We start from the raw sequence: 25,099 nt of genomic DNA, 5'->3' as shown, positions 1-25,099 counted from the left end.
TTAACCCATTAGTGCGATGACGCATTTATGTCGTTACTCCCACCATGTTGTTATTCAGCTTAGAAGAGACCCTCTGGACTGGAGGAATTCAATATAGTTTTCAGTAACTCCTACACTGGCGAAATTCATCCCTAAATTGAACAAAGTCGCTGGAATACAAACAGAATAAAATGAACATTGTCATCTGTGTAAAGTTCTCAGTCCCTTCAGAATGATGTCGTCGTATGTATTTTACTCCTGGACCAGTTGAGGAAGCTCGGTAACACCTCTTCCTGAACGATTTATTTTGCTTATGACATCTTGCCATTCTCTTATGTGATACTGAAATCATTCTATCATCGTCATACTCTGCATAAATAATGTAAAAAACGATATTAAGTAGCCGTACTTAAAAAAACATATCGCAAAGGAAGAGGTTAAAGGAAGCCTCGTTAATAGCCGAGCATAAGAGCCATGGTAAGTACAATTAGACGACTATATTCGATTCAAGAAATCTTTCAGTGTAGGGATTACAAGCAATTTCCATTATTTTTTTCGGTGTATGTCCTTATTTTTTTTTTTTTCCTTTGCAATAAACAGATGATTTTTTTTACCTTGGTTGGAAATAGTGTCCATCACCTCTTTCGGAACCATAGTACAGTCTTTATTTATTTCATGATACCGGCACTCTGTTTTTAGGACAGATCTCGAACTAAAGGGGTTAAGAAGCAGTGTCCTCTAACTCCTTCAGTATCAGGGCATCAATATTGCTTTATTCTTGCTATCACTCCATACTCTCATTTTGACGAAGAGAAAACCCTTTACAGCTAATGGGGATAGAAACAGCCACAATATAAATCTTCCCGTATGATGAAGCTCTCTTTGGTTCATTTATTTATTTATTAACCTACGTATTTATCGTTACAGCCAGACAGTATATTCAGCATGGTAGACGCATCCATCGTAGCAAAGGTGTAAAAAAAAAAAATCTCAACCTCTCCGATATGATAATATCCGTTTTCTAATTTCTCTACCACCGCCAGACCATTTTATTCGGCCTAGAAGAGTTTCCATCCTATAGTTCTTTTACTTTAACTGGGCCCAGATTTTTGTCCTTTTGCAGTTTGTGTACTTCAGTGGCAGAATAAGACAGAACTGTGGCTTTTAATAATTTCCATAATACTTCCTCGTGACTAGCATCATATTCCAGTGTTTGCGTCTTGCTACAACGGATAGATGGAAATTTAGGCAAGAGCAGAGTAAAAAATGGATGGTAGTGACAGAGTTAAGGCTGAGGGTTACCTAGCACGCATGTCCCCCTCCACCACTCGCTACTTCTTCGTCCGCACACTTCCTGGATCCATATTTATCATGGATCTGGACCAATTTGCAGTTCAAAGGAACTTTCATAGCAGTTTCCTGTTCTCAGAAAGCTGTTTATTTTTCGTAATATTTTCACTTTTATATTCGCTGTATTTTGCATGTTAAGTGTTCGTTAATAGTGCGAGCGAAGACAAAAATGTACAATACTACTACTACTACTACTACTAATGGTAGTACTAGTAGTAGCAGAAGTATTACTGTGGTAGCTGCAGCAGCAGCAGCAGCAGTAGTAGTAGTAGTAGTAGTAGTAATAGTAATTGTCATAGTAGTGATAGTAATAGTAATAGTAGTAATAGTAATAGTAGCAATAGTAATAGTAATAGTAGTAGTAGTAGTACTAGTAGTAGTAGTAGTAATAGTAGTAGTAGTAGTACTAGTAGTAGTACTAGTAATAGTAGTAGTAGTAGTAGTAGTAGTAGTAGTAGTAGTAGTAGTACTAGTAGTAGTACTAGTAATAGTACTAGTAATAGTAGTAGTAGTAGTAGTAGTAGTAATAGTAGTAGTACTAGTAATAGTAGTAGTAGTAGTAGTAGTAATAGTAGTAGTACTAGTAATAGTAGTAGTAGTAGTAGTAGTAGTAGCAGTAGTGGTGGTGGTAAACATAGCACGCACAAGTTAAGTTCAAAGGAGTTTGTAAATATAAATCCTGACTCTTGCCTGAGCAAATCTTACTGGAAAATATTAATGTTATTCTGCGCAACCTGTCATTACGGTACATGTACCACTCCTCGTTACACCATGCAGCATTAAGTCAATGGTATGAAGCTTCCTTATATGATTATGGCAATGGGGTGGGAGGAGAGAGGCACGCACTTCGACAAATATTTTTTATACAAACACCTAATATGCACCTAACATATTATGAGGATGGGTGGAAAAGCATATAATTACCCTTATTAGTGGCTGCTGCGATGAGAGGGAATCAGAGATGCAATTCGACAAATATTTATTAATACGAACTCCAAATATGCAACTAATACGTTATATGGATGGAAGAAAAAGTATGTAATTCCTTTATAAGCCATTGCGATTAGAAGGGATCAGGCATACGAGTTGACAAATATTTTCCATAAGAGCAAATAATAAGTACCTTAAATTTTATAACGACGGACGAAAGCGTGGAATTCACGTCTATAAGATTCTGTGATGAGAGGAGGTTAAACATGCCAGTTGACAAATATTTACTACGAGAACACCTAATGTGCATCTTACATATTATAAGGATGGAAGAAAAAGCAAGAAATTCCCGTTACTAAAGGGGCAGTCAGTGTAACGCATCTCTCCGACAAGGGCAACTAGTTCCAAATCACTCTTCATAATGGGTTAGGTTTTCTCATCATTGATTAAGGGTTTCACAAAAATTGTTTTCCGGATCCAGAATCTGTAATACAATCTGAATCGGTCCCAAAGATAGTCGATCGTTCCCTTGGACATGGGTTATCTACCCACCAAATTTTGTCCAGTTTCATTTAGTTTTTGAGTAGTCCATTTAACAGACAAACAAACAAACAGGGGTGAAAACATACTCTCCTTGTCGATGAGAATAAGACACTTTGTGAATTGACATATTTTCTATACAAACTGCTAATAATACACTTCACACATAAGGATGGAAGAAAAGGCGTTGAATTAGGGCTGTTCTCTCGACGGTAGCGACTCGCCCACGGAAAGTACAAAATCACCTTCCGAAGCACCATCATTTACAGGGCGGTGGTTCCCTTCCGTGCTAATGGACATACTCCCGTGGCTATGAAATATATTAGAAACTTTTTGAAGATGTTTAAGAAAGCTGAATATGGAGAGCGAATGGGTTGATAAAGATGGATGGAGTAGAATGGTATATGTGGGTATTAGGGAGTTTTCTTGGCAATCATCTGGTCATATTAATGTTACTATCGACTCATAGAAGTGTTGGAGGAACCTAAGTACGCAAGGGGAATGGGTTGATATGTATGGGTGGAGTTAAGTGGCACTTGTGGGTAAGGAGGAGGTTTTGTGGCAATCATAAGGCCTCATGAGCATACTCCTTGGGCAATGTACTTCACTGGCGTTTTCAGGAAGGTGTTTGAGGAAGCATAGGTGTGCACAGGGACTCGGCAAATATTCAACAGGTGGGTGGAGTGGGGTGGCATAGATGGGCAGAGTGGGAGCATTAGTAGCATAATATAGTACACATCAGACCCCAATCGAGTTCAGAGCCGTTTTGCTGTGATACTGTAGGCTTCATGGCACCTCTTCCTTAACGACCTATTATACCCATAACAGCGCGATAATCTCATGCACGCTGATTACGCAAGCTGTGAAACTATACCGATACTAATGTCTTATAAATACGAGTAGCGTAGAAGAGCGACTTAGTGTAATGTACTGATTAAATCGCTAAGAAAGAGGTGCTACAAACCCTCCCATGAAAAAAATAAAAAAAGATAGGGACAAAGGGTTTCTGTGTGGACTGGTGGATTACATAAGGATTGGATATCAGTGGGTACAAGTGGGAGAAGAAAGTAATGAACATATGGAAAATTATATTACTAAACTTCAGTCATGGGGAATGTGTCAGAATTTTCTCATTAGGAGGAGAAGAAGTGAAAACTGGATTGCATTTTAAGAATGTGGTGCCAAGATTACATAAATTATGTGTGCTGCGAGGAATTCAGGTCTCTCTCTCTCTCTCTCTCTCTCATTTCCGATGAATCTCCCCTGCTTATTTTGGCTAACCTTAGTGCTACATCCACGTACACTGTGGACATATAAACTGTTTAAACCCATACACTCCAAAACTGGGTCGCTTTTGGCCAAGCAAGTTCATGAGGAGAGAGGGAGAAGTGATTATATATAGGGATGGGGACTGGTGGACTGATGGGAGAATGAATGGGAGGTAAAGAAGAGGGGAGGGGGGTGTTAGATGAAGCGTGAGGAGAGGTAGAGAACCAGGGGTAGTAATAGAAGGATCGGTGAAGGGGGCTGGGAGGTGGCGGGCAGGTGCTCTATTAGTTATACTTCTGATGAATTATATTGGATTAAGAGTGAAAATCAGGGTATGAGTGTAACGCCGAGTTTGTCATTAGATGTACCAGTTGGTTTTATGGTGTTCAGAATAGTAAAATACATTTCAAGGGGTGGCTCACGACAACTTAACTTTGGTTCTGATCATGGCAAGTGGGGGCGTCCATCCACTGACGGGATGTGATATGCCTTCAGGTAACTGAACCCTGAGTCAACCTAGTTGATTTACTGTAAGCCAGGAAACTTTTTACTGTGCTAGGTAGCTACCATATTACCACCGAGAAGTGGGTGGAATTCATCGCACAAACATTCTTCCTCAGAAGCTGTTTATGCTGGTCATCCTTTGCTTTAAATATTGGGACTAAGTATCCCAGCCCAGGGCACCTATGCTCCTGATGGGGCAAAAAAGGAATGGACGATGAATTGAGAATTCTGATATATAACATCACTACGGTAGCAATACGTCGGATAAATTTTATAGTCTCTTGTAGTCCATTATCCAGCTGTTTGAATGAACAAATGCAATTAATTTATTATCTTATGATACGATTCAGCAGTATCTTGTTGTACAGGGTTCAAGCTGTGAGGTTTACAGAAATCATATTGACATAGCTTATTACAGTACCTTGTTCATTACTTAAAATAATTTTCTCCGCCAATGAAGTTTCAGGAAGTTTTGTATTCATCACTCTTTGTTTGCTTGTCCACAAGATATCTCTAAAGTTGCTGATGGATTTCAATGAAATATAGATAATATGTGGGTCTTGCTCCAAGGAAGAGTTAATTAAAATTTTGAGGTGACCCAAGGTGTCTAGTTGAGGTGCTGGCGGAGGCATGAGCTTTATGTGTGAGTTTAACTTGTTAGTGCTTTTGATACTATTGCTTGTTTTATTGTATTTCAATGTTGTCCAATACCTATATTTAAATTTTAAATCCTTCACTATATGGGTCTCTGGTTATTGAAACTGCTTGGAGGTAACAAAAATATTACGCAATATATAAGTCATCATGTCGAAAGGGTGAACAGTGATTGCTTCTAACTTGATCTGTTGCACTGATTGTGTGTGTATGGTAAAGGTTCATAAAAAAATGGATCATTTGTAGGCATATACTCTATCTTCCAGTGGAACTGCCACATCAAGCGAAAGAATGGCCATAACCAAGGTTTAAGTGGCCATTTATACAATTACTTTATTAAAATGACATCTCAAACTAAAGAGGACGGCTGCCAATTGCACGTGACATTCTGGTGTATAAGGGTTGGGGAAAATTTTTGTTATATATTTATATATATATATATATATATATATATATATATATATATATATATATATATATATATATATATATATATATATCTCGGTCTATTAATATTTATATCCACATAATAAAATGTGTGTGTGTGTGTGTGTGTGTGTGTGTGTGTGTGTGTGTGTGTGTGTGTGTTTACATACAATTTGGGGAAACAGAATCAGCAATAGTTGGATGAATGCGGCAAGGGACAGGTCATTATCAGACTTTAGTTTTTTTTTTATAGCTGAATCAGTTTTCCATTCTGATAGGAGGTGTCGACAGTGTTACCTGTCCCCGAATCACCTCAGCCCTTCTCTTAGCCTCCTCTCTCTCCTCTCTCATCTGTCAGCAACCACTGTTCAGTTCGTCGAACAAGAGCGGTGAGATAACAAGAGGGGTGGGAGGGTTGCACCGGTGTGTACATTCAGCTCGCACACGGGAGAACCCGATATGTAATCTCGTGTTCGACAGACTGGTTTGCTCAGTGTGTTAGGCCCTGGTCAGTGTTCGCCTAGATAGTTGAGATTCTCTACATAAACTACTGCAGGTTGTATTCAGGGGGAAGATCGACAACAAATGAATAAGTAAATACCTGTAATTACATAATTAAAAAGTGCCCTAACGATCCTTGCACAGTGGACAGGCATTATTCCTAAACCTTCATCTTCTGTTCACTAAGTACGATTCCAACAACATAACCAGTACGAGATGTAACCAGTGCGAAGGAAGGATGCAGAGTACAAACTCTTTTGCAACAAGAAGCACTGAGAGTGCAACATCTTGGTCGTACAATCCGTCTAAATGCTCGTCCACACACAGGTATGATCCAAAAAGGGAATAAAACCTGTTTAAGTGTAAGGGCCGAACCTTTGACCTTGCTCCGTCATTTTGACCCATTGTTTACATAATTGATTCATATTACCCTTTTCTGTCCCTCAGTCCTTCCACCAAATTTGGTCTAAGTAGGAATAACAGTTTTGAATTAACTTTGTCCACTTCTGACTAGCGATCTTTTTCGGCTAAAAGCTAATCACCTGTTTCTCTGATGGTCCTCAGTCATTACCAAATGTGATGCAGTTCCATCCAATAGTTTTCCAAACTCCTACCAGTCAGACAAACCAATGGGACCAAACATATACCTCTCGCACTGTTGTGCATGGACTTGAACACTTGGGGCTTCCTTATACAATCTCGTTCTCTTGTTTAGTAATAAAGCCGTTATTCTGCCACAAATTTTCTGATTGCGTAGGCAGGGGTAAAAGATGAAAGAATACCCCGTTTCATTTGGCCACGTTTAACCTGCACGACTGGACAGTTTGCATCAGAATTATTTGGCCCGCATTTTAAGTGGCGTTGTAGGCTTCTAGTATCAGTATCTTAGCGATTTATTTCATTTATTTTACCTTAACATTTCTTCTCATGATATTTATATATAGTTTAGATTACCTAGGAATCATGTAAGAGTACAAAAGGTATATAAAGCAAAATAAATTGCGAAAGAAAAGTGCTAAGAAGTTTTTTGTGTCTAGTAGAATACAACCCAAAGTCCTTTTCCGTTTTCAGTGTGATGCCCCCGGATGGGATAAGGTACACATAAGGTCCACTCATGAGCCAAGTTCATCTTCCAACATTGAATTCTGCCTCCCATATTTGTCATTCCTTCCCAGGAGATGGAAAATATCCTTCCATCTCATAGTCTCCTGCTGTTACTTCATATTCATAGCATCTTCTATAATCAGAACCAGCAGAGAAGTGTCGGTGAGGCTTTTCCCTTAGCTGTATCTCTCCTCACATCCCCAATCAACTTCCCTCGGGACGATATGGTCGCGTGTTCCTGTAACCGAGGAAGGGAGAGGTTGATGTTGTCCGAGATATGAAATGAAATAATACCCTCCAATTCTCTTCATTCAGTTTTTCATCCTCTTGCTTCTTTATCTTCAGAAGTGTTCCTCTTAAATTCCATTTCATGTACCTTTATTGCAAGATCTTCTGTTTTTTTATCAGTGTCTGATGACAATGCGGTGTTATGCATGGATGCACTATTATCAAGGTGCAGAAAACATTGAGGAAATAGATATATCATTGTCAATGAAGTAAATTTATAATAACGGGTATCTAAAGGAAATCAAGCAGAGTTATCATTTAATCTTCTCATCCTCCCGTCATTTTTTGCACGTGTATTTCGCTAATGCTACACGAATTTATTCACTTGATGGTGTCATTATGCCTTCGCGTCGTGCCAGTTCTGCCGTAGTTGTCTTGTTTTTACTTTGCAGAGCTGGGCCACTTTCACAATCATGAAATTCGATGTCCTATACTTATCAGATAGGAATGACTCTTCTTGGTTACTAGACAAGCTTAACTTCCAGTCTGTGTACACATGACGATCAGTTGACCTGAAAGGGGGTTAGTGATGTTCAAGATAACAAATGCTTTATGGTGTATTTTTGCTAATTCAATTAAACGAGCTTGAAATTGTTACTAGACTTCATTTAGACATATGTTTCATAAAGCCAAGTAATTGTGTCAGTATTAATCGGAAACTACTCTTTATTTATTCCCCCTCCAAATGAATGCAAATTCAATTGAATGTTTCTCTCTCTCTCTCTCTCTCTCTCTCTCTCTCTCTCTCTCTCTCTCTCTCTCTTTTGTGTGTGTGGGGGGGGGGGAGGGGCTAGTCTGTGTGATTAAAGCGAACACGATAGGATTTCCATCTTGATGGACGGGTGAAGGTGTCTGGCGTGTCAGAAATCAAGCCAGTGGCGGCAACTGCTCCATCTCTAGACGGCAAACTGTCTAGTCCTGGATGACGTGAAGTTTTAACAGGGGCTGAATTTACAGAGTCTCTTTAGCTTAAACTGTGTATATGATTGTTTGTCGCCATAAATGCAGCTACCAAACATTTCACAAATTAGGGTGAGTATTTAAGTGAAACTATACCATTATTCAACACGACTTCTGAAAAAAGTATTTGGAATGCATACTACTGAATTTTAAAGATTGGTTAAGATCTTTTACGAGCATTTGTTCAGGACGATAAGGGCACATACTCGTTAGCAGTCTCCAGCACACAAGAAGTGATATGGATCAAGTTCATCAACATTCCACCATACGGCTCTGAGGACAAGGGGCTACTGAGAAACCCTCTTATTAAAGTAAAGGATGTAATATTTTAACTGTTAAGGAAATTGAATCTGTGTTTACCCTTCAGCCTTAGGACGTAAGTTATTTTTTTTGGGGGGGTGTTTTTTTTGTTTTTTTAACAGACTCGGTACTGATAATTCTCTCATAGCTTATTAATGAGTAGAATATGGACAGTTCGTTCCTGAAAAGTCAAATATATGTCGAAGAAATTTACCCACATAAGAAAGTACTGTGTATTGGGAATATTCGGCCCGATTTTGACTCTCGTCAGGTATAAACAAAAACGAAGTAAAACGCGTTCATATATAGCGAGGTAAGGAGAGAGAGAGAGAGAGAGAGAGAGAGAGAGAGACAGACAGACAGACAGACAGAGACAGACAGACAGACAGACAGAGAGAGAAGGGGGAAGGGAGGGAGAGAAGGGGCAAGGGAGTTAGAGAAGGGGCAAGGGAGGAAGGGAAGGGAGGTAGAGTGAGAATACAGAAGGTGAGGCTAAACAGGGGGCTCCATACTGTTTTTATTTCACACAAGAGGAGCGTATGGACAATAAAAGACAATATTCCTTGGGTCAGGTGATTCCAAAATACAGTCTGATTTAATAAGATAGGCGTAGCAAAATGTAAATAATCTATAATTGCCTGTACTTGCGATAAGTAAAGTACCTGAAAGAATCCTGGCACTACTTCCAGATTGGTATGTAAAAATTCCCTCTCTCTCTCTCTCTCTCTCTCTCTCTCTCTCTCTCACACACACACACACACACACACACACACACACACACACACACACACACACACACACACACACACACACACACACACACACACACACACACACACACACACACACACACACACACACACACACACACACACACACACACACACACACACACACACACACACACACACACACACACACACACACACACACACACACACACACACACACACACACACACACACACACACACACACACACACACACACACACACACACACACACACACACACACACACACACACACACACACACACACACACACACACACACACACACACACACACACACACACACACACACACACACACACACACACACACACACACACACACACACACACACACACACACACACACACACACACACACACACACACACACACACACACACACACACACACACACACACACACACACACACACACACACACACACACACACACACACACACACACACACACACACACACACACACACACACACACACACACACACACACACACACACACACACACACACACACACACACACACACACACACACACACACACACACACACACACACACACACACACACACACACACACACACACACACACACACACACACACACACACACACACACACACACACACACACACACACACACACACACACACACACACACACACACACACACACACACACACACACACACACAGTAATTTACCTGTGCAGCCCAGATTTTTTGGGATGATCTAGCTTGCAGTACTGCAGAAATGAATAAAGTACCAAATTCATCATCATCATCATTATCATCATCATCTTGGTTAGAGCAGAATCGTAAAACAGGAAATAAGAATAGTTCACATCATTAGAAATACCATCAGAGTGCCCTACGAAATTGAGTTCTACCTCCTTTCACTCATCAAGCTCCTAATATGTACTTAAACCTGATCTGATATGACTTGTTACACTCGATTCTTTGATGGGCAGGATAAAGTTTTTCTAATGGACAAGTTCTGGTGTGACTTTGGTGGGTAAGTTAAAATATTTGTCTGATGGACAAGATGGAGATATTTTGATGGACATGCATTAATGTTTCGCTGATGGACAAGTTGTAATGTCTCTCTGATTGGGAAAATGTTATGTCAGTTTCGCAGGCAAGTTTAAATGGCGCTGTGATGAGTAAGTTGTAAAGTCTACTTGATGGGCAAGAAATTATGTCTCTCTGACGGGCAATTTGTTGTGTGTTTCTGATGGGCAAGTTATGCCTCTTTGATGGAAAAGTTATATCACTGGTGGACAAGATGTTTTATCTTTCTGATGGACAGGTTATACAGTCTTCCTGATAAGCAAGTTGTAATATCCCTCTAATGGGCAAATGTGGGTAGCAGAGTTCAGCAAATGGTTGCTGAGAGGTGAGTCAACTAAGCTTCTCAGCTTCGTGTAGTTGGCCTAAAATTACCATCTAATTATCATCTAGCCATCTTGTTTGAGGAACTCAAGCAACATATGAACACTAGAAAACGATGTTAATCACGAGAAAGTGCTGGGAATGGCTGTATAGTCATAGTATTCTCTTATTCTGCCACTGAGCTTCCAAATGTAACTTGCAAAAGGATGAAAATCCCTAAAGTTAACGTGGGTCATGTACCATCATCAGAGCTAACAGGAGAGAGATCCTTACTAATCGAAGATGTAACTTTTATCGTTCACTGGAAATCAATAGATGAGGGAGAAGGGAGGTTACATAAAAATACCCTTTTCCCGTGCACTACTCCGATATACTCTTTATGCTCCCCATATAGTAGCCAGACAGTTGTATTCACTGAAGAAAAGTTCTCTAGTGCAGAGTGTGCTGATTAAGGTGAAATATATCTTCTCCAGTTATGAAAGGCTCCCCTAAGTTGACTATAATCATTAGGTTATAGAAAGACTAAAGTATGTCATCCTTGGGCTGACGGAGCCTTTGTAATGTAGAATAAAGTTGTTGTTGTTGTTTTTTTTTACATAAGGTTGCTGATGGAACGAATAGTTAGTGTGGCAAATACATGGAAACGGATTTTTTTTTTTTTTACGTTCACTGGTAAGAAATATGAACCACTTGTTGTATTTAGCAGCAAGAAGAAGCCTTTATGAGCTTTCCATACACACTGACCACACTGTAGTTCCTGTTTTCTGTGCCTAAACAGACGTGTTGTACGATTATTTATGGAAGATATGCCATAGTTGGATATATTAAACCTGCATATGAGAGGGCACGTGACACTGATTCAAAACTGTTCCTCAGTTTTCTTCGGAGAATTAATACGGCTAAATAATACGGAAAGAAAAATGTCGCATATACGCATATATACAGGCGCTATTCTCCGTTCTTTTATAATTTCGTTTCACCTAAGGACTAAGCCAAATTTGTTAAACATTTTTCCTGGTTCGAGCTTTCCTGAATCATTTAAATCATTTAGGAATAGTCAGAATGAAATACTACGTTCGCAAATCGTAAGAAAGTGCTTAACCCCTTCAATCTGGGAGATATTTTGAACAGGAGTAGTTAGATACAGCCTCAATAAACCCCTCTGCTGTTAGGATGCTCTGCTAAGCTGAGTAAAATCGTCTAAAGATAGCAGGAATAAAATGGAAATACGTCATTGGACTGAAGGGGCTAAAGGAAGTAGCCTCATATCCAATGAAGAAGTACAAACATCCACTGTTCCCGTTTTGTGCAAAGCTCCCCCTTCCCCGACGCCCCCCCACCCCCCCGCCACACTTACCGCCCCCCCTCCACGTCCCTTACCACCCTCCCCCAAGTTACCTCCTTTTTTTTTTTTTCTTTCTTTTTTTTTTCTGGTAGCGGATAAGGTGTATGCAAATGAGAGGCTTGGATTAGGGAAAAATAATGGTGGTTGGTCACCTTATTTTCTATGACACTGACGACCCAAATATTTTGACGTATAAAGCAGCAGTATTTACACAGTTATCTCTCAGGCCTGGTGTGCTCGCCTTACTGCAGGTCTTCCGTATTTAATTATTAATATATTTATTTCTGTTGTGATAGAGGAGGCTTAGGACAACTGCCTTTCAACTTCACGAGGGTCATGATGCCACACAGTCTATGCTAAGTCCAAATCTTCCTGTTGAATATGATCTGCAAATGTTTTATGGCGAATTATAACTTTGAATATTATGCACTTTAACCCAAAGATTCATTATATTTTTCTTATAGCTATCCTCGGACAAGTGTATTCAGAGTAGGAGTTTCCCTTTCGTAGCGAAGGAGTTAATGAAGGCCATATGTAAACCCTCTAGCTTGGAAATAAAAAAATCCCCAAAGCTTGATTAAATCGTCTGGAGATGGCATGAACACAACAAACAGACGTCATCGTACTGAAGAGGCAGTAACCCTTTGAAGAGAGCGTAGCACTTAAAGAAATAGGATGCTTAATTGTTTAGGAACACGCCATAGTATAGATTTTCTTTTTTGTCATTATTGCGTGTTATTTCTTTCACTTCCTATACCACTTGAGTAAACTAGACCGTCCGAAATCTTGACTCTTACTGGAAAAAAAAAAAAAATCTGTATATCACTATTGTCTTTTATAGTCAGCATTTCCTATACCACTAGACCAGCTTTTTCTCTCCAAAAGGTTGGGCTTGCACTTCTCGCATAAAAGGTTCCGGCGAAACTCTGCTATCGGTGGATCTTCGTGTAATCTCTTGTCTTCCACCTGAGGCGTTTCCAGGTCCTGCTAATTTTAAAAGACCTAACAATTAGATAAATCACTCGATAAAACAGGATGAAAATTAGAGATAAAGCTAAGTCACAAAAAAGTACGAGAAAATTGTAAAGATAAAGTGCACGCTAACAAAGTCGACCGCCAAAGCCCTTATCAAACTAATTTCCAAATTGCTTGTTTGTCTCGTGCCGTAGGACCGTCGTTAACGAGCACCATAGGCAGATAACATCTCTGAAGGGACAGGCAAATCACATATATGGGCCGTGTACCCTTTAGCCTTGGGGGTTGGCCTCGCTTCCCAGGTAACCGGTGTGGATCATTAAAGAAATTAACAGTATATGGGAGCCGTATTTTTGTTGGCTATGGTGAAAGGCTGGCGGTAGGACGATGTTGAGGAGCAATTACTGGGCTCTTTGTGGGGAACAGTGGGACTCTCTCTCGCGTATTCTGTTCTGAATTGCCACTATGAAGACTAGCTTGGAAACTCTTGTATGGGCGAGAAAAAACGGGTCATCATTGATATCAGGAACCACATTCTCCAGACACCCAGGCACCTCCGCACACCTGCCTCCTGTCACATCAGCCGTAAAGAGACAGTCGCTTGCTTAGAACATTCACTTCAGTGACAAAGACAGTTATTATGTTTTTTGCTGTTTTAGAGGGTTTTATTCAGGTCAGTAGAAACTTTTTGGACTTGCATCGTCTCACGTAGCATTACTTAACCCCAGATATATAGTTTTGCTTGTCTTTCCACAACGTATATATATTTTTTCTTGCCACTTCCAAACAGTTTTATTCAGCTTTCAATAGATTTTGTTTAAACTGAATGGATTACATACCCCTTTCACTAACCCCTTTCACTACCAGGGTACTTTCCTGAGCTCATTAACATCGTCTGGCAAAGGCAAGATACACAGCACGATACAAGGAAAGGGGAAAACGATTAGATAAGAAGGTTGCTCCTAAACTGAATAAATAAACTGGCAATAAGAACAATAATGCAGTTAATACCTTCAGTCTGATGAGTTTAATGAGTTACTGTTGCTGCTTCCAGACCAATGTCTAAACTTTGTGAAAAGCTTTTCTAGTGACAAGATAAAAAATAGTCTCTGTCAGCCCCTTCACAAGCTTGTTTCCTTCCTTAAACTGAGTAAAATTCCTTGAAGGTAGTAGATATTTACAAAAAGTACGTCATCGAACTGAGGAGACCTAAGATTTCTCACATCTTGAAATGGTTCACAGATTCTTCTTTCTCGGAAAAAAAAAAAAAAAAGTCGATGGAGGGTGAGTGTTTCTCTTTCTTAGGGTTGTGGTGACTGAGAATCCCTACCATATTTAGACTTGGGGTTGGTGACTGTGCCCATAGACGGGGTCACTAGGTACCGTATAGATTGTGTGTGTGTGTGTGTGTGTGTGTGTGTGTGTGTGTGTGTGTGTGTACGAGAGGGAGCAGCGTGGAGCGTGCATAGGAAGAGGATTTTTTTTTTTTTTACAGCAACAGAACAGGGGAAGGAAAAACAAAAGAAAAATAATACTCCATGGACCTGTTTATAGGTGTCCTCCATTCATAAAATATCTGTAACGGGTAGACATGAACAGCCTTAAGCTGAAGTTTGGATAGAAACCACTCTGGGAAGGCAAGCTCCAAAAAAATGCAGTTCAGGGAATAAAAGAATTTTGATAGGCAGAAGTTCTGCAATATGGCAGTGTGACAGTCCAATCATGAGTGCCGTCAGATGCCCCTTTAGCGCAGGGGAAGGCGTGGAGAGGTGACACAACGGATGCAACTTCGGCTGAGCATTTGCCAGAAAAGTGTCCGTAAAATAATGCAAGGAGGCAACATTTCTTCGCATTTGTAAGGAAGGTGGTTCAGTTGTAATAGTAGGGTTATTAATATATAATTATAATAGCTTTGTTCTGAATTTGTTCCAGTTGTTTTAGTGCAACCTCTCCATATCCACTCCACAAGGGTGAACAATATTCCGGCTGAGGGTGCACATGACTCTTGTAAATTTTAGCTAACTGCTTTGTCAGTGAAGAAGATATGGACTCTGTACAATAATCCAGGTTTCTGTGAAGCAGTTTCAGCATGTGATCTAACATGAGGGGTCCAGCTGCCGGCATTGTTAAGTGAAACACCGAGAATTTCAGTACTTTTAGAGACAGGAATATTAGTAGCATTGAAGGTAATATAGGAATCAGGCATTATAAGTCGACTAGTAAAATGTATATATTTGGTTTTCCTAGCGTTAAATGATACAATATTATTTTGTCCCCATTCCGTGATCTTAGATAAATCTTCATTTATTGAGATTGCTGTACTGAGTTGTGAGTTAGAGATATTAAACTTTGTGAATGGGTGTTTAAGTGTGAATGAACTGTGAAGTGTTGAGTCATCTGCATATGAGTGAATTGGACTAGGAATGACAGATAAGAGATTATTAATATGAATTACAAATAGGGTCCCTGTTGCACTAGCAAATCAAGTGGAAATTGGAACATACATTATCTACTTTTACTCTCATCTTCCTGTCGCTAAGATTTGAGGAAATCAGAGGAACAAAAGATGATAGGCCATAGTAAGGAGGTTTAGATAGTAGGGAACGATGCCACACTCTATCAAAAGTTTTAGAAATCTAGGGCTACTGCATGGGTTTCTGCATGTCTGTTAATTGACTGATGTATGGTATGACTAAGGAGATTGCTAATATCAACAGTGGATCTTTAGTGGCGGAAACCATACTGTCTATCATTAATTAAGTTGTTGGATTCAAGGTGATTAACAAAGTGCTTATTAATTACAATCTCAAATTCTTTACCAATGACGATGTAATTGCAGTTGGTCTGTAATCAGATGGGTCAGAGGAACATCCTTTCTTTGGAATTGGGTGGATATTGGCTTCCTTCCAGAATTTGGGAATGAAGAAGTACGTATGCATAATCTGAACAGTTTAACAAGAACAGCAGCAAGTTCTGGGGAACATTTTTTTCAAAATAATTGGAGGAATTCCATCTGGATCTGGAGCTTTTTTGGTTGGTAAATTGTCTACAATAGATTTTACGTATATAGTCTGTATGTTAAGTGGGGCTACTTCTGGCGAGTCAGGTTCTAGTACATTGACGTTCTGGCTGACTTCCTCTAAGTTAGAATACCTGGCAAATGTACTGGCTAGGATGTTTGCTTCACCACGCGGGTCACTGATGGTGTTACCATCAGATGATTTTGGTGGGGGAATGGGTGATGACTTGTTAAATTTGCTATTGAAAGAATTGAGAGTTGACCAGAATATTCTATTGCCATTAGGATCATTCAATAGTCTGGATGCTTAGTTGTGATGAAAGTTTGACTTGGCAAGATTGATTACTATGTTTGCATGATTTCTAGTAATTTTAAATTCACTGAGTGATTCACATGATTCTTATTAAAAAGTCATATGCTAAGGACTTTTGGGTCGTTGCTGTGGCACAATTGCTGTTAAACCATTTTTGGGAGTCCGATCTTTTAGTGAACTGTTGACTTGGTACGAACAATTCCAAACCAGCTTCTATTAAATCATTAATGTGGGACTGGGTAGAATTGATGTCACTGGAGAAGAAACTGCCATGGAATTATCAGCAAGATAATTTTTAATCCATTCCAGTTTTCCCTATCATAATGCCATCTGGTAACCCTGACTGGTTCAGAACAGGGAGGTTTGGGGCAACTAACTAATGAGGCTTTGATGAGACTGTGGTCGGAGGATCCAAGTGGTGACAGTATTTACTTTTATCTTGTACTGATCTGGACTATGTGCCAGAAATAGGCCCAAGAGATAGGAGTTATGGCCAGGATTATATGGTAGTTTTTTTTTTTTTTTTTTTTTTTTTTTTACGAATTTCATGAGGTTCAAAGATTCTGCAAACAAATCACATTCTAGACCAGTATTGTCAGTCCTGGTAGAATGAGATAACCATTCTCCATTATGAACGTTAATACACCCCAAACGGTAATTTCAGTGGTAAAGGTGAGGTCAAGGGTAGTCAACTATGTGGATAGTGAGTCAAATACGCTGGGTTCTGAAGAACCAAGGAAGTCTGTGTCAGAGTTGAAGAGATTGTCGTTAGATTAGATGGGTATGTGTAGAGAATGGGTGTCAATGGAGTGGTGAAAAAAGCACATCTGAAAGTATTTGTAGATGGGAGGAAACGTGGGAGACCAAGAAGGTGGATAGGTATTGCAAATGAGTGTGTGAGAAAGTGAGGTATAGGTGCTAAGGATACAAGGAAACTAACAAGCAATCCAGCTGGCTCGGTGAATTTTGTGCGGAGGAGAGTGTCATGAGTGTATGACCATTTTTTGGTACCCCTTTTTAATTTGACAGTCGAACTGACTCGACCAGATAGGTGAGTGTGAAGCTTCCTGCGGAAAGTTTTTCGATTTATCAGGTGGACCCAGAATTCAGGGAACTTAAATTATGAATGAATGGGAAAGTGGCTCATTCAGTTGGGCAAACCTTGGTTAGTATCTAACTGTCTTTTTTTCTTCTAGTTCTATAGTGCAGTGCTCTTTAACTATTTCATTGTCATTTTATCACGAAATTTCATTCGTGCGAAACAGAATTTCCTTATGTTTTTGGTCAATGTCTTCTTGCCTTCCCTCGTGTATAAATTAATATATTGTATAAAACAACTTATATCAGCTCATTTCTTAGGTGTTTATTTTCTTCAAGTTTTGAACATATGCAAATGGGCAAAGAAAATTAACTTAGGAGTGACGCAATTTTTTAATTTTTTTGTTTGTTAGCATAAACAAGTCTTAGGACTTGTATTCTTTGACACAGCTAAACTCGCAACACTAAGCAAAGTTACAGTTCAACAGTTGCTTACGATGATCCTTCATTGTTGTCATTTATAAATTCATGATCAACTAGCTCGTCTAGTTTCGCCTAAAAAGTTAAATCAGTTTCAATCTGGGAATTATCCCGCTTCTTTGAAATTGGAAAACCATAGGTAGAGGGAAATAAAAGCTTCAAATTGCCAATTTCATTGCCATTAAAATGCAATAGGAGCTTACCAACATCTTCCGTGGCAATGTCTGTTATATTTAAGCATAGAAGCATAGGCAACGCTACGTTGTTGCAACCCTCCATCTGACCACGCACATACCCCCTACCTTCTTGCACACAAACAAATTGCATAACGACCCTCCCTCACCCCCCGTATAACACAGACACATTAAAACTTAAAACTTTCAGTAGTTTATCCATGGTAATAATGAAGTTATGACCAGATCTGGTGAAATTATGACTCGTGCTTTTTTTCATTTAGGCAGCCATTATTTATGATTACATAATAGGTACAGTCATGAAAATTCATAAATAATTAGATGTTCATATAATCATTTATAACGTACATTTTCTGCCTACTGGGTGTAATAGTTGCAAAGTTTTAATAGAAAAATGCACTAGGCCCTTCAGATTTCTTTCGCAGGTTGCATTGAAATCTACGATTTTTTTTTATTCTTTTACCTTTTTTCCTTTACTGAAAAAAAAGCTTATGACAAAGCATTCTACCTACCCAAAGGCACCAGTTTGGTATAAGACACATATCTATGTGAAATTTCATGACTATAATGAATACTGAGTTCTGGCCCGTAAACGAAATCTCAGCGCCACCTATTGTTGTTGATCCCATTGATAACAATACCCTCCTCTAACTTCGTCAGCTGGAGGACAAAATCTCGAAATATCTAACTAAAAAATTAAGTTATTCACCCTTTATGTTTCACTGACTTTTCATTCACTCCTCTAGTTTCATGCACCCGAAGATAATTTCATTCATCTTTAGGTGAACCGTCCAACAGTAAAGAAGCGCTGCTCTAAACCCTACCTAATGTCTCCCTGGGGTGGGAAAAGAGGTCTGGAAGCTGCTGCTGCTGATGACGATAATGATCCTTTGAAGTGATGGCGTAACAAGCACACTAGATCATCCCTTTCAGTACGATGACGTCTTTAGCATTCATTCTTACTACTGTTAGACGGATTTATTCAGCTTGTAAGAGAATTCCCGTAATGAAACTGTAAGGAGCATTGTCTAGTACGAAGAAGCATTTTGAAGTTTCATTCATTCTACCGCCAGAGGGATGTATCATTTACCCTTTGAGAGGCCAATTGTAGTGAAAGGGTTATAATTTTTTTTTTCCTACGGCTGTCTGATACCCTGGGACGATGTTATGTTACTGTTGTTATCGGGGAGTAAAGGATGCTACAAATTTTACATCTTGCAATCTCTAACTGAACAAAGAACTGGTGTCACTGGATAGATAATGTTTGGAGTAGTACATCCCACATCATGCTGGCTTTCTGATAAAGGGGTATTGCATTACTCAAAAATGGTATATTGATACACGGAACATGCCCAATCAGCACCTTCTTTCCGATGATATTTTTCTAACCCTTCAATCCGACGACGCTTTTCTACTTTATTCTTACTATCAACCGATTATTTTATTCCTCGTAGAAGAGGTTTTTGACGCTGGAGGGGCTCGATATAACCGTCATAAATTCTTAAACTATTAAAACACCTTCCTCGCAAAATAATATCGTCGAAGGTAGACTCACTTGATTGAAAACTGCATCATCGGACTGAAGGAGTTAAGCTTATTTTAAATGGCATCTGATTATTTTACTCAGCCTATAAGACATGTTCTTGGGCTGAAGGGTTTACAGTAGTCTGCTTCTACTGTAATTAGAGGCTAATTCAGAGGGCCGCTTGGCTTTGTAATCATAAATTCACATAATTCTTTCACAATATGTACACCTAATAAGTTTCTAAAAGTCACCGGTATATTAAGACATCTATTTAGTAGCACAAGACTTCCCTTATCAGAGAGCAGTGTAGTTGCTGGCTGGACTAGTACAAACACACATTTAGCTCTACAAACCGGGTCTCGTATAGGCTATCTTTTCGTCTCCGGTCATTAGGGTCGCTATCGCTTCCTACATCTGGCTGCCCAGGGATCTTGGGGCGGTAAGTGGCCTCCTTAGCACCAACACGTATCAGGAAAATCAGGAGCGAGGACTGCAGCCGAGCGCCACAGTTTTTTTCTTTTTTCTTTTTTTTTTCTTTTTTTCTGAGGAGTAGCTGAAACCAACTCAACCAGCCCATATGTAGCATGAATAGCCTGCGTCGGTGACCACGTGTGTGTGGGTGGGGAGGGAGAGAGAGAGATTTCCGGTGAAATCATAAGCAACACAAAGTGCCTTTATACGCTTAGGGAAATACATGATTCGCTGAATAACTTTATTTTATGAAAAATAGTCAATTGCCCTTTCAGTATTAATTCTAGGCGAAATGAACCAAAGTGATTAAAGCAGTTCCGAATGCTATATGCTATTACCATGACGTAACTGATACCCTGATTCAGTTGCAGTGAAGTGAGCACTGTTCCCGCTTCGACAAACTTTACTGGATCACTATTTGTGTATTAGATGGGAGGGTGCTGTAGTAGGTCAGTTTGTAGAGCGCCAGATTTGCCGGATCTTGTTATCACAGGGAGTGGGTTCAAATTGCCGGCGGGATAATTATGTTGGAGTTTTGGGGTCCTGTTCACTCTGAAGGATGTACTCGCTGAGAAAGAAGAGGTTCGGCCCTGCAGTGAACATGTTATGCATTATCCATGCTGATGATGAATGGCAAGGGATCAAAAGAAAAATAGCTGGCCCTTAATCACAGTCACTACTTTTCTTTCTGGGAGGTCCTAATACATTGCCCTCTCAGATTTGGGCTTCGTTTGTTTTTCCTCGCCTCTCCTTGCAACGTCGTCACGATACTTATTGAAAATATGTTGGTAAGCGAGCCGACTTACAAAATGACAGCCCTGATACTGATAGCGCTGGTGTCCATCTGTACTATCCATTTAGGTTATCGATGTAATTAGACCGCGTGCCGTACGAGGGACTGTGAAACTGGCCCAGTATGTGGAACCCCTCAGGTGTCCATAAACCAGTAATGTATATGAAAAGGAAGCATGTATCCGCGTACCATAATCATAGCAACATAGCCCATAAGAAGCTGTCAAACTATTCATACCATACGGTGTGTTTCAGTTCACCAAAGAACATATTTGATTTACAGAGGAACTTAGCTTGGTCACTTAAAACAAGCCCTATACTAAGAATTATTGTCTCTTATAAAGGTGTAACTTTTGGGAAGGATAAATCATCCATCTTAAAAAAAAGAAAAAAAAATCACTAGTGCTGTTTTTATTTACTGTTATGCACACCAGATTGAAACTATGACAAATATCGAAAACGAATGTTAATATATTACGGTATTCTCTTTTATCTGTGAGTGATTCGAATGTTGGACTGAAAGAATTATGCGCCATGCACCATGGTCGGTCTCTCTCTCTCTCTCTCCATATAAAACAGAGATTTTATACCAAAAGGAATACAAGGTAGGTCACTGCATGGGGAAGTGTCCTTGGTGAGACTGGCTAGTACTTGTGTATGCCGTGTTTTTGCTCGCTGGTGACACTTGTTTGTTAAATGAAGACGATTGGGAGATGCAGGACTTAGTAAATAGTTTTAAAGTGTGCGTTAAGAAACGAAGTCTGCGAGTGAATGTAGCAAAGAGTAATATTATACTCTTTGCGAAAAATGAAGCCACACAGTGCAAAGTGAAGCTAAACTGTCAAGAAATGGAATATTAGAGACCCCTCAAATATTGAGGTCGTGTGATGTACACGGATGGAAGTTTAAAACGCATCGTGCAAGAGAGAGTACAACAGAGACTGAAAATTGTAGGCAGAATGAGGACCGTGATAAAGTATAGGAAGGTGAGCGTGGAAGGAAAGAAGCCTTTGTGCGGAAGGATTGTGATCCCCCTCTAAAGTACTGTAATGAAGCCTGTTTTTTTTTTTTTTTTTTTTTTTTTTTTTTTTTTGAAGGGCACAAAAGTGAGAGAAAAGGAAATCAATTGTGTGAAGAGAGCATGGATAGTTACATGGACAGACAGATGGATAAGCGAGAAAATAAAGGGGCTTTGTGATATCAATGTACAGTCGTGGCCATAAGTAATCATCTATCATCCTCAACGCCGTGCCTCAGACTGGCTCCTTTATGCGCGACAAGTCACACTGGAGTAAGAGGGGCTGAGAGGGAGGGGCCAGAGAGAGAAGGGAAGGTGGGTGGGGGAACGAGCAATGGTGCTGGGGTGGAGTGAGGGAGGGGAGGGAGGGGAGGGAGAATGAAATGCGAAATTGCGACAACATAATTTGTCTCTTTTCTTTCATTCAGGGCATCATATAAAGGAGTTACTATTCGGTAGATAAAGCTGCATTACACCTTGTTTAGCGGCGTCAGATAACAAGCTTTAGATAGGTGGTGATGTCAAGGACTAGCTCGTGAGAGAAATATACTGACGTGACATCAAACATTTGTGCGGAGCCAGATATTTGTGTTTACCCGTGTATTTTGACCTCAGACGGAGAATGGAATCTGGATGGCTTTGACTTCCGTAATGTTTGTATAAGAAACGTCCTCTACCCTTACATGTAATTAATTTTTGGAACTAAATAATATATGCAACTTTTGACATGGCTGTGTCCACAGTAAATATGATCTCTCTCGCGGTATACGGTACACTCCCTCTATACAGTCACCATCATGATAATTCAATAATTATTTAATGACATCTCTATATGAAAAGGCTTTTTAAAATAATTGCACATAAAAGGTAAATAAATTTGATGTCTGTGCTCATGGGTGGATATGGTAACGTTATCGTTCATAATCTATTAGAGGGAAAATGAAACAAAATCTTACCCAAACTCCCAGAATATATCAATGTCAGTGTCTACCGACACTGGTCAAGCCAGTGGCCTCATGCCTTAAAAACCTCATGCAGACGTCGCGGCACCGGGGAAACAATGTTGATGGTTTGCTGGTTTCATTTGAACAGCTCCCACTCGTCTTTGGTGAGCTGGAGGAGGCGGGCCCCCCCTCATTCTCTGGCATCCACGCATAAGGTGACCAGATTTACTGGAGCTAAAAGTGGGACAATGTCACGTGTGTGTGTGTGTGTGTGTGTGTGTGTGGAGAGAGAGAGAGAGAGAGAGAGAGAGAGAGAGAGAGAGAGAGAGAGAATGTGAGTGTGCGACGGCTGCTACGCAACACCTCACCCTCGCCCTCGGGCTGCTAATCAAACACTAACGTCTCAAACGAACTCTAGAAACTGAGTAATCAATATACAGCACAGTAGTGACAGTACGGTGAATTGGCCCACCAAAGTTACCAGTTAGTATTATAAATTTTATATTAACAATTTGGTATTTCACTTGCTTTGGATTATGCATAATTATACTAATTCTTCATAATTTCATAAAAGGTCATTTTATATCTAATGTAATATTAATTTTCTAAAAGCGGGACATTTTACATAATTTGCCCCAGAAGCAGGACATTTTAGTCACAATTAAAAAAGCGGGACAGGTAAAAAAAAAAAAAAAAAAAAAAAAAAAAAAAGCAGGACCGTCCAGCCTTTATAAAGGCGGGAATCTGGACGCCTTATCCACACATTGACAATCTGGGCCGACAAAATCTCGATGACTCTGCACTAATATTTGATCTGTCACGTCAGGATACTTTTCTCAAGAGCCAGTCCTTGACATCACCACCTATCCAAAGTTTATCTGACGCCGCTATACAAGGTGTAGTGCAACTTTATCTACCGAATAGTAACTCCTTTATATGATGCCCTGAATGAAAGAAAATAGACATATTATGTGGCCACAACTTCGCATTTCATTCTCCCTCCTCTACCTACCCTCCCTCCCCTCCCCCACTCCACCTAAGCACCATCACTCGTCCCCCCACCCACCTTCCCTTCTCTCTTTGGCCCCTTTTACCCCAGTGTGAGTTGCCGCGCGTAAGGGAGCCAGCAAGAGGCACGGGGTACACGAGGATAGGTGATTACTTATGGCCACGACTGTACATGAGTCGCTAAGTGTCACGAGAATTATTCTAAGATGGTTTGGCCACGATATGAAAATTAAGAAAAAAAAATAATAATAATTAGAGAAGTAAATTTGGGTAAGAAAGGAGGGGGGAAGGGGAATGGGGAGGCCAATGATGAGATGGAGGGGTGAGGCAAAGTAGATGAGTGAGGAATCGTGAGCTGAATGAAGGGCAGCCTGATGGCGGAGGAAAGGGCGACATGGAGGCAATTTGTTTGTGGCCACTCCTTCCGGAAATGAAGCATTTGGCATAATGCAGATGTTTGTGTATTAAAGGACTGGTACGGAAGTCATCTATTTCTCTATCTATTTGTCTAATAGATAAATACCCGTAACTGTTTACTGAAGATTCGTTTATGTTGTGACACGGGAACATAAATAATCGTGTATTATTTACGTATTACTATGCTTGCAGAAAAGTCGTTGTTTCAGCGGCTAAATCATTACTTGTTAACGTCTTTCTGCTTTTGACTTTCTTTATCGTCAGAGTGTCTTTTTCTTCCAGTATGGTAAGCATGATGTCTCTGATGCTTGAGTCCCCCAGAAGGTCACTGGGATGGAGGTGATACCCTTTAAGAGGTGGATAGCACGGCCACCAACTGGTACTTCTTGACCCACAGAGCTGTCGGAAGCCATAATCAACAGATGCGATCATTGTTACATATAGTCAACGTAGGGCCATATATCTATCTAAATGACCTTTTATAAGGCTATGCAACTACTGGACTCTGTGGATATGGGGTTTTAGCTTCAAGGTTGGCTCATTAAAGGTGTGCAAGTTTTGGAGGGGGTTCAGCAAA

Source organism: Coenobita brevimanus, chromosome 76 (assembly GCF_032717465.1).
Source record: "Coenobita brevimanus isolate Jiangsu-jjx chromosome 76, ASM3271746v2, whole genome shotgun sequence".
Taxonomy (NCBI): domain Eukaryota; kingdom Metazoa; phylum Arthropoda; class Malacostraca; order Decapoda; family Coenobitidae; genus Coenobita; species Coenobita brevimanus.
This window is presented reverse-complemented; position numbering follows the sequence as displayed.